A 9,518-nucleotide genomic window follows, 5' to 3' on the forward strand; every position below is an offset into this window, starting at 1 on the left:
TGTACTATTTAAAATACCTAGTAGAGAATAATTTGAAAGTTTCTAGCATAAAGGAAAGATAAATACCTAAGGTGATTAATATCTCAATTATTCTGATTTCATTACGTGAATGTATTAAGTTATAATATATACCCCCAAAACATGTACATTTATATTGTATGAACAAAAAAATTATAAACAAGGAAGGAAAATTTAATTCTCACTTCTTTTAGTAACTATGTTTTATATTTAATCTAGTCATACTTATATTAATGTAGACTGCAAAATGAAATTGGTTTTAGGCCTTGTCAACTTTATTGTGAATTATTAATTTTTGACTCTTTGGTTTCTGGTTTAAGATTTCTGACTTAATGTTTGGCATATTCTTAGGTTATTTAATTTATCTTGATATAATCTTGGTAGCTGTTTTGAATATTTTTGTTAATAGAGTATAAATAAATAAGCATTTTATTTAATCTTGTTATTAAAATTAAATTTTCTGATCATATGAGCAAGGTTCTTAACCTGTATCTCTTAAAAGAGAAAAATCACTTTTAAGCTACAACACTCTCAAAGAAATAAATGTAGAAATTATTAATCTTTAGAAATATTCTGACATATTTTGCTCATAATATTTGTATGTAATGGTGTTATATGCACACATCAAATGAGTGTAATTAATCTTTGTGATTTTTTTAAAAGTAAATTACGTATTATTATAGCATCATATGTAAGGGAAGATTGTTAACAGAGTAAACAAACTTACCATTGGAAGAATATTTTTTTACTCTTAAATATATCTCTTACAATCAGGATGTTTTATATTATTTCCAGGAAGCCTTAACTTTAGTCTTCATAATTATTAAACCTTGCACACATACTTGTTTATTTCTAAAACTCAGAAATCCTGTCGACTTGAATTTTATAGTTTCTTTCTTCACTTCTGTGAATACTGGATCCTGCCTGACAATCATAGATGTATGTAAAAACTATTAAATCTTCAACTTGAATAATTATTGGTTAATTTTCTTTATATGAGATATTTTCTCCAATTTTAAACTACCATCCTATATGGTGTAAATAGGCAATTTCAGCTAATATTATATTGTTTACAGGAACATAAGAAAAGCATGTGAATTATAAAACAGGATTTCACATTACTCTCTCACTTTATAATAGTACTTAAAAATACCTCATAATTCTATAATTAGGTAAGCCTTTCTCTTGTACAATTAAAAATTTCAAAGATAATTTTTATAAAGGTCCTTTTGCAGAATCTTGGTGTTTTAGAATTAAATGTTTTCATTCAATTTAAAGATGCATATTGCAATAATATTTCACAAATATTTACCTATATAAATAAAATTTATTTTCTTGAAACAAATTTGGAAATATATAACTGAGAAACTTAATCCCAGGTTTTTGTCTCTCCTTTGATTTTCTTTTCTTTTTTTTTTTTTCGAGTTGGAGTCTCGCCCTGTCACCCAGGCTGGAGTGCAACGGCTTGATCTCAGCTCACTGCAACCTCCGCCTCCCAGGTTCAAGTGATTGTCCTGCCTCAGCCTCCTGAGTATCTGGGATTATAGGCATGCGCCTCCACACCCAGCTAAATTTTGTATATTTAGTAGAGACGGAGTTTCACCATGTTGCCTAGGCTGGGCTCGAACTCCTGACCTCGTGATCCACCTGCCTCTGCCTCCCAAAGTGCTGGGATTACAGACGTGAGCAATTGCACCCAGCCTGATTTCATTTTCAAAAATTCAAAATTCAACAGTCTGCATAGGTTTGTGTTACTTAATTCTACCCATTTAGCCTGTCTTACAAATATTTATCTTCTTATCACTATGTAATTTTCCTCATGTAGGTCATCTACTCATACTCCAAATGTATTTGTCCAGATATTCCAAGCCCCTGGGTGCCCCAAATCTTATAGGTCTCAAACTGAAAGCATCATTTTTATTCTATTCCTGACTGTTTTCTGACTCTTTGTAATCTACTCTGTCATCCGGCTTCCCCATCCTAGGAAATAACACCTAGGAAGTAGCCATGAAACGCTCAAGCACTTCAACCTGCACTTCAACCTGCCCCACATCCTAAACTTCAACCCTTCTCCATGTCACCCATCCAGTCACACACCTAATTTTGTATTTTCTACCTTCTTATAATTTTCCATATCTTATTACCATAATTAACTCTCTACCTATAATTTTGAAGTACTCCTTTCTAGTTTTGCCCCATCTCCCCATGTTCATCTATCTTTACACCGCTGCAAGGGTCACCTTTCTAAAATATATTTGTAATGATGCAACTCATCTGCATATTGAGTGAATACCCATTACACAAAGGGGTACGTTCACATTCTAGCGTGACACATATCTTATATGGTTTGGCCGCATTTTGTCTCTTCATCTCTTTCCTCTGGCTGTGTTCCAGTTTTACCACATCACTTTGGCACCCCTCAGTTGCCATGTTTTTCATGCCTTATTATTTTGCACATGCTATTGCACCTAGAGTCTTTGTATCCTGACTCTGCACTTTGTCCTGCCAAATATGGCCCCATTATGGCACCTTTTTCTATGCTTTTTAGGTAAAACTGATTGTTCTCTCCTTTGTGCCCTTATGTAGTATATTGACTTAAATTGTAGAACTGGTGAATTATACTTTTCTGTTATTTGTTTTCACATCTCTCTACCATTTCTTGAACATAGGCCAGAATCTATATTCTGTGTATATTTCCTGCTTCTCCCAGGATAGTGTCTGTGATTTGATAGATACAATGTATGGGTTTTTTTGTTTGTTTGTGTTTTGTCTTACTGACAAATTGAGTGAATGAGTGAATAAATACAATTTTTTCTGAAGTTCTTTTTTGGTGCTTTTTGGTTTTTGTTTGTAATAGAAGGAAGCAACTGGGCAACAAGAAAATGATATTGGCATTATTGTACGAGCTCCACAAGATCTGACAAGTAATGACAATTTTATTTTTTATACCAAAATAATAGAAATGGTAAGTTAGTATCTCTGAAAATGTTTCTATGCTTAAATGCTATTATTTAGAAAATAATTTTATAGACTGAAATACAATGTCTACCTTAAAAATTACTTTTTGCTATCTTTCATCATACTATCCATTTTCTGAACCTGCTTCGATTCTGAAATTCTATATTTGCTATTACTTTTATTTTTGAAATGTTCATAAATGGAAATAGATTTGTATATGTTTTTACAATTTACAGTAATAAGTGTTCTGATATATGTGTCTGTGAATAACATTTTGTAGATAAGATGCCCACATCAGAGTCAGCACAAAAAGAAGATATGACATCACCTTCAGTTTCTGAGGTACTGTGTATTGTTGTTCTTATTTTAAAACTTAAGTAATGAGTAATCTTAAAACATAAAAAGATGACTTTATTCTCTCACCTCTGCATGTGTCCATAAGAAATTATTTACTGACGTTTACCAGAACATACTTTATAATCATGTGCCAACTAGATAACAGCTGCAAAGTGCAAGCCTGCTAATTTGCAGGATTAATTTACGAAGCCAGTGTAGAATAGAGCAAAATAAAATAAGGCATGGAAGGCACTAGGAATCTATTTGAGTTCTGAAGTTAAGTTTGTCTAAAAGCAAAATAATTTATCTGCATTCATTTATGGGCAAATATATGATTCTGTGTATATCTAGATGTATGAAAGCTTTACCTGGATTCAGGGAGAAAGAGTTTAAACTGTAGTCTTAGTCTTGCTCAACTTGGAACTTGAGAGGATAATGCCTGGGATTTGAAAGTGTTGGTATATTTTGATTATCCAGTATAGATCTGAAGGAACATTTCAGGAGTTGGATAAACATGAGAAATAGGACACCTGTAAAACTATAACAACAACAATTTGGTTGAGTAGTATTTTAATAAGTAGACATTCTTTTCACAAATAAAAACTCTTTGAGTCCCTTTGTGGCAGCCATGTTTGCAGCCACATGAGTATCCAATGATAATGATGTATCCCAAGGTCACAACTGTGGATGTGGAAGAGATAGGAAACCTCACCACTTAAGATAGAAGCAGCAGCTGCATAGTGGTAACAGCAATGAGTAGATGTCAAAAGATAAGTCTGTATTTTGATTCTGTCACTTACTATCTATGGGAACTTGGAAAAAAATCCTTTAACCTAATCAAGTACCAATAACCTTATTTATAAAAACAGTGCTCATATCTACCTCTTAAGTGCATGTGATGAAATAATGTTGTAACAAATGTGAAAACAGTTTGTAAACTGGAAAGTCTGTATCCAAATGTAAGACAAAATGATCAAAGTGGCATTTATGTGAAAGCAGTATTGTTAGCACAGGAATGGGGAGTAAGAGCAGGCATGTGGATTTCTAATTTTGGGTAAGGGGTTGGTAACTTTCAGCAGGCTACTACTGCAGATTTTCCATAGAAATATAGCAGTTTGGAAAATTAGACTTTCCTGTTGAGATTTTCAATGTTTTGACCTGGAGTAATTTCTTTCAGAGTAACAACTGTGTGCTAGACAGTGAGTCTCTGAATATCCAAGATGAGGGATTATGCTGTAGTAGTAGGAAGATAATAACAAATGAAAAACACTTATAAATCACTGTAACTTTTTCTTAAAAACAAAACAGAGAATGTTCGGTTAGAGAAAATTGAAGAACTTTATAATTAGCATGGGTATTGGAATGGAAGTGGAATTCTATGGTCAGAGTAGATCTTTCTGAGACTGACATTCAGTCTGTCGTCTCAAAGATGAGGATTATGCCATACAAAAGTCTAGGAGGAAGACATTCTGAACAGAGAGAACAGTGGACCATATTTGTTCATCATTTTGTTCTTAACAACCTAGAATGACTAGGAAGCAGAAAATGGGGTAACCACCAACATCATCATCCTCCTCATTATTCTAAGGTGAAGAAAAATCTGCAAACATGTGTCTGGCACATATTAGATGTTTCATGAATATATGTTTTTATTTTTCTCTTTTTATGAAAGCTTGCTCTACTTTTCTGAAGTTATGTCTTAAGGATGAATTGCATACTTTATCTAGTGATTGCTTTCATTTAAAAATAACATAAATGTATATTTTCTTTATGAATCTTTCATTTTATTCAAGCAGTTCTTTATCAGCAAAAAAGGTATCAAAATTATTCTTATTAAGCCTTTGTTTTCCTAAATGAAACAGCTTTTACAGAGTTCTATTCCTACTCTGCATGACATACTCTGAAAATTCTCTTAATGCTATGCATAGTTTTTAACAAAAATTCTGTAATTGTGCATATGTTAAATGTTTAATCATATCGTATTTTGTTTGAAATGCCCCATTATTTTTGGTGAGGACTACAGTGTAAGGCAGATACTTTGAAGTTAATTCCTTTTGAAATATGCACACAAGTGAATTTTTTGTGAATATGATTGATTTTCCATGCTCAGTAACTCGGTCAATAGCCACATGAAGATTAAGTGTGATCTACAGAGCGTATGCGAGGTTTTCTCTTGAAATGTTTTGGTTTTCAATATGTAAACAGCCTGAAATCTAACTGCCTTTAAAGTAAGAAAATGTGTTTTAAAAAAGATTTGAAATAAAAATATTGATGCTTGTCATTATTTTTAAATTGAAATTATTTATTGAGGCAGGCCGTGGTGGCTCATGCTTGTAATCTCAGTATTTTGGGAGGGAAAGGTGGGTGGATCATTTGAGGTCAGGAGTTTGAGACCTGCCTGGCCAACATGGTGAAACCCTGTCTCTATTAAAAATACAAAAAATTTAGCCAGGTGCGGTAGGTAATTAACATATATTTGTTCAGTGTGTGAATTAGTGATTGTTAAAATATGCTGTCCTTTATATCCCAAAAGTACTAATATATTTTATTTCTATCTCCTCCTCAAGACAGATTCAACTAGCCTATCAAAATTCTTGGCTGCAGTTCCTTCTCATGAAAGAGCAAGGGAACTTAAAAAATATCACGGTGAACAACTTACAGCAAAAATGAAACAAATGAAAAATAAATTTTGTGTACTACAAAAGGAACTATCAGAAGCGAAATAAATAAAATTGCAGTAAGTGAACCAAAAGGTTAAATGGAAACAAGAGCTCTGCAATGTGAGGTATGACACCCTAGTTTAAAATAAATATTTCAACTATTTATACTAAAATTATGTAGGATACTTTTTGTAATAGCTGACTTACCTTCTGAGGTTTAACTGCAGAAAAAATCTGTCTTGTAGAGTGACAAATTATTTTAAATAATACAAGTTCTTAACATTGAATACTTCTGATAATTAAATGCATATTTATTTAAATCACAATTTTACTGGTTATATAGAAGGCCATTATTTGGAAATCCCATTATTTAGTTAACAAATTAATTTTTTTGATTTTTAATTTTTTGTATTATAAGTGCTGCAAGGCATAATTGCAGGTAAATATTTTTCTACCTTTCTAATTATTGACTTGGAATAAATTCTTCAATATAAAAATATTTGGTTAAATTACAGGAAGTTTTAAAGAGTTCTTTGTTCATTACTTCTAAATTGTTCTCAAGAAAATTTATATTCATTTACAGTTCAACAAAGAGTGTAAAATGGCCATTCCTCTCTCCTCAAGAATCAATTTCCTTTAATTATACACTTTTAACCTTAATGTGCGTGAAACACAAAGAAAATACTTGTTTATATTTTTAATCTTTTCCTTTCAGAATTGCGATAACTAAAAGTGCTTATTACAATGTCTCAACTTATCAAACATTTATAAATATTATTCTTAAAATTAACTATTTTTAAAAATAGAATATCTATAGAATATTCTCAGGAAAAGGGAAATGAAAGGGCTTTGGGAAATTGTATCTGTCTAAACATATGCAGCACTAATATTGCGGGAACTGGCCAGCAGCCCACAATGCAACGGGGCTCTTTCTTTGTTCCCAAGCAGATTGGCAGGCCGAGAAATAAAAGACACACACAAGATGGTGAAAGCTGGGTCCAGGGGGGTCACCACTTTCTGGTCCCGTGGTGCCACCAATGCACTGGATATACCAGCATTTATTATTAAGTTTAGTGAGGGCGGGGGTAGGTTAGTGAGGGATTTAGGGTCATTTGATTATGAGTGAGACAGTCACATGGGGAGGAAGTAATTCTTTAACATAACATCAGTATGCAGAAGTACAGTATACAGAGATAAGAATTTACAATATAGTGTGTGCATCAGCAATTTCTAACAGAGCCTTAAAACAGGAAACACAGTCTTTCCATAACCTAGGATTAGCAAGATCAGCAGTAACAGTTGCAGCAAAAGCTGGTTGCAAACAATCCATAGAAATAGGACGTGAAGCCAGACAACTGGTTAGACCACAAATTCTCAGAAAGGAGTATGCCTTAACCCTAAACAGGCCTAGAAGAGCCATGGCAAGATAAGGGCATTTATAGCCCTAACTTACCCATATGAACAGGTGCCCCTCATGCATCCGTTTATAGGCTCTCCACAAGAGTCACATTCCATTCCCAGAGCTATGAACATCTGCTCTTCTTGGATAGGAATCTCAGTGATGTGAAATCTCCCTGCCTGTGCATCCATTCATACGCTTTTTGCAGGGGGGAGCACATCATGTGCTGTTGGCTCATTCTGGCAGCCCAACCTGGCATTGTCTTTACACAATTCGACATGCAATTTTGTATTTACAATAACCAGGAGTATTTCATCTTTTGTTCCACAGGAATAGTTTCAGGGGGTCTCCCTACACACTAAGGCTCCTAGTATGGGAGCCTCTTGTACAGATTAGACATCAGGGTGTAAATCAAATTTTTGTATGTAGTCAAAGTGATTAATCTTTTATTTTATGCTTTTGAGTGTCTTGTAATCCAGGGAAAGTTTGTTTCAATTTTGAAGCTCTTAAAAATTCTCTAGTCATTTCTTTTTTACTTTCATGAATTCATTGTCTTCAAATAAATGTTTGAACTTTGGGGAATTTATGCTCTATAGCATTTGAAGTTTTGATTCAATGGTTCTTCAACTGATACCTACTTACGGAAACCCTTTCAGTGTATAAATGTACAAATTATTCTTTAATTTAAGAGGAACCATGATATGCCATTTTATTGAGTGCTAGCTAAAAATTTATTTTGTTTTATTTAGGTTTCTCATGCTTATGAAAATCAAAATGATCTCTTACATGAAAATGGTATGTTGAAAAAGGAAATTGCCATGCTAAAACTGCAAATGGACATACTAAAACATCAGCACCAGGAGAAGGAAAATAAATACTTTGAGGACATTAAGATTTTAAGGGAAAAGAATGCTGAACTTCAAATGACCCTAAAACTGAAAGAGGAAACATTAACAAAAAGGGCATCTCATATAGTGGGCAGCTTAAAGTTCTGATGACTGAGAACACAATGCTCACTTCTAAATTGAAGGAAAAACAAGACAAAGAAATATTGGAGAGAGAAACTGAATCACACCATTCTAGACTGGCTTCTGCTATACAAGATCAAGATCAAAGTGTGACATCAAGAAAAAACCAAGAACTTACTTTCCACAGTGCTCATTTGCAAGGAAAAATGAATGTTGATGTGAATAATATAATATATAATAATGAGAAGCTTCATCAACCACTTTCTGAAGCTCAAAGGGAATCCAAAAGCCTAAAAATTAATCTCAATTATGCAGGAGATGCTCTAAGAGAAAATACATAGGTTTTAGAACATGCACAAGGAGACCTAAGTGAAACACAGTGTCAAATGAAGAAAGCTGAACACATGTATCAAAAGAAATGAGATAATGTGAACAAATACACTGAACAGCAGGAGTCTGGAGCAGAAAGTATTTCAACTACAAAGCAAAAATATGTGGCTTCCACAGCAATTCGTTCAGGTGCATAAGAAAGCTGATAACAAAAGCAAGTAACAATATTCATTGTTTTGAAAGGAAAAAGCAACATCACCTCCTAAAAGAGAAAAATGAGGAGACATTTAATGACTGTAACCATTTAAAAGAATATATATACCAATATGAAAAACAGAAAGCTGAAAGAGAAGTACCAAAAATATATATGTATTTTTCAACTTTCCTGAAAGAAAATGTGAAGTCATATTTGGCCTTAGATAAATGCTGAATCTAGTTGAATATAGATGATAAATGTATTTGCTATGTCAGCTTAGAAACATGGCTTATTTCCACCAAATGCAAGTTAAAGCTAAGAGATATTTTACTTTGAGACATTGTGTCACTCATGAAATTTTAAGAATTTAAGCTAAAGGTTTTTAATAGATTAACATTCTTTGTGGCCACATTTTATGACCACCATGAAGCAGATAAATGGGAATGCCCATATCAGCAATGAGTATTTTGAAATTAAGATTCAATTCAACAATTTACTTTGACAGTTAATTCTAAATTTTCCAGAGGAACTGAAGTGTATTTGAAGTACATTTTGAAGTGTACATTTCTGTATCTTGTAATACTACTTTTTAAAGTAGGTTTTTATATATTTCAGTTGGTACAATTTTATGTCAATTTGACTTAAATCTGAAC

The 9,518-nt window shown here is 32.9% G+C and overlaps 1 long non-coding RNA gene and 1 pseudogene across 1 annotated transcript; both read left to right on the forward strand.

The window, feature by feature from the left end:
* Nucleotides 1–1,450: 1,450 nt before the first annotated feature.
* On the forward strand, nucleotides 1,451–3,291 carry LOC139356305 (uncharacterized). Its single transcript, XR_011607946.1, has 3 exons — nucleotides 1,451–1,762; nucleotides 2,876–2,983; nucleotides 3,257–3,291. It is a non-coding gene; the product is annotated as an uncharacterized lncRNA (long non-coding RNA).
* A 2,494-nt stretch (nucleotides 3,292–5,785) lies between these two features.
* On the forward strand, nucleotides 5,786–9,099 carry LOC139355994 (ankyrin repeat domain-containing protein 30A-like; annotated as a pseudogene).
* Nucleotides 9,100–9,518: the final 419 nt, after the last annotated feature.

Source organism: Macaca nemestrina, chromosome 9, assembly GCF_043159975.1.
Source record: "Macaca nemestrina isolate mMacNem1 chromosome 9, mMacNem.hap1, whole genome shotgun sequence".
Lineage (NCBI taxonomy): Eukaryota > Metazoa > Chordata > Mammalia > Primates > Cercopithecidae > Macaca > Macaca nemestrina.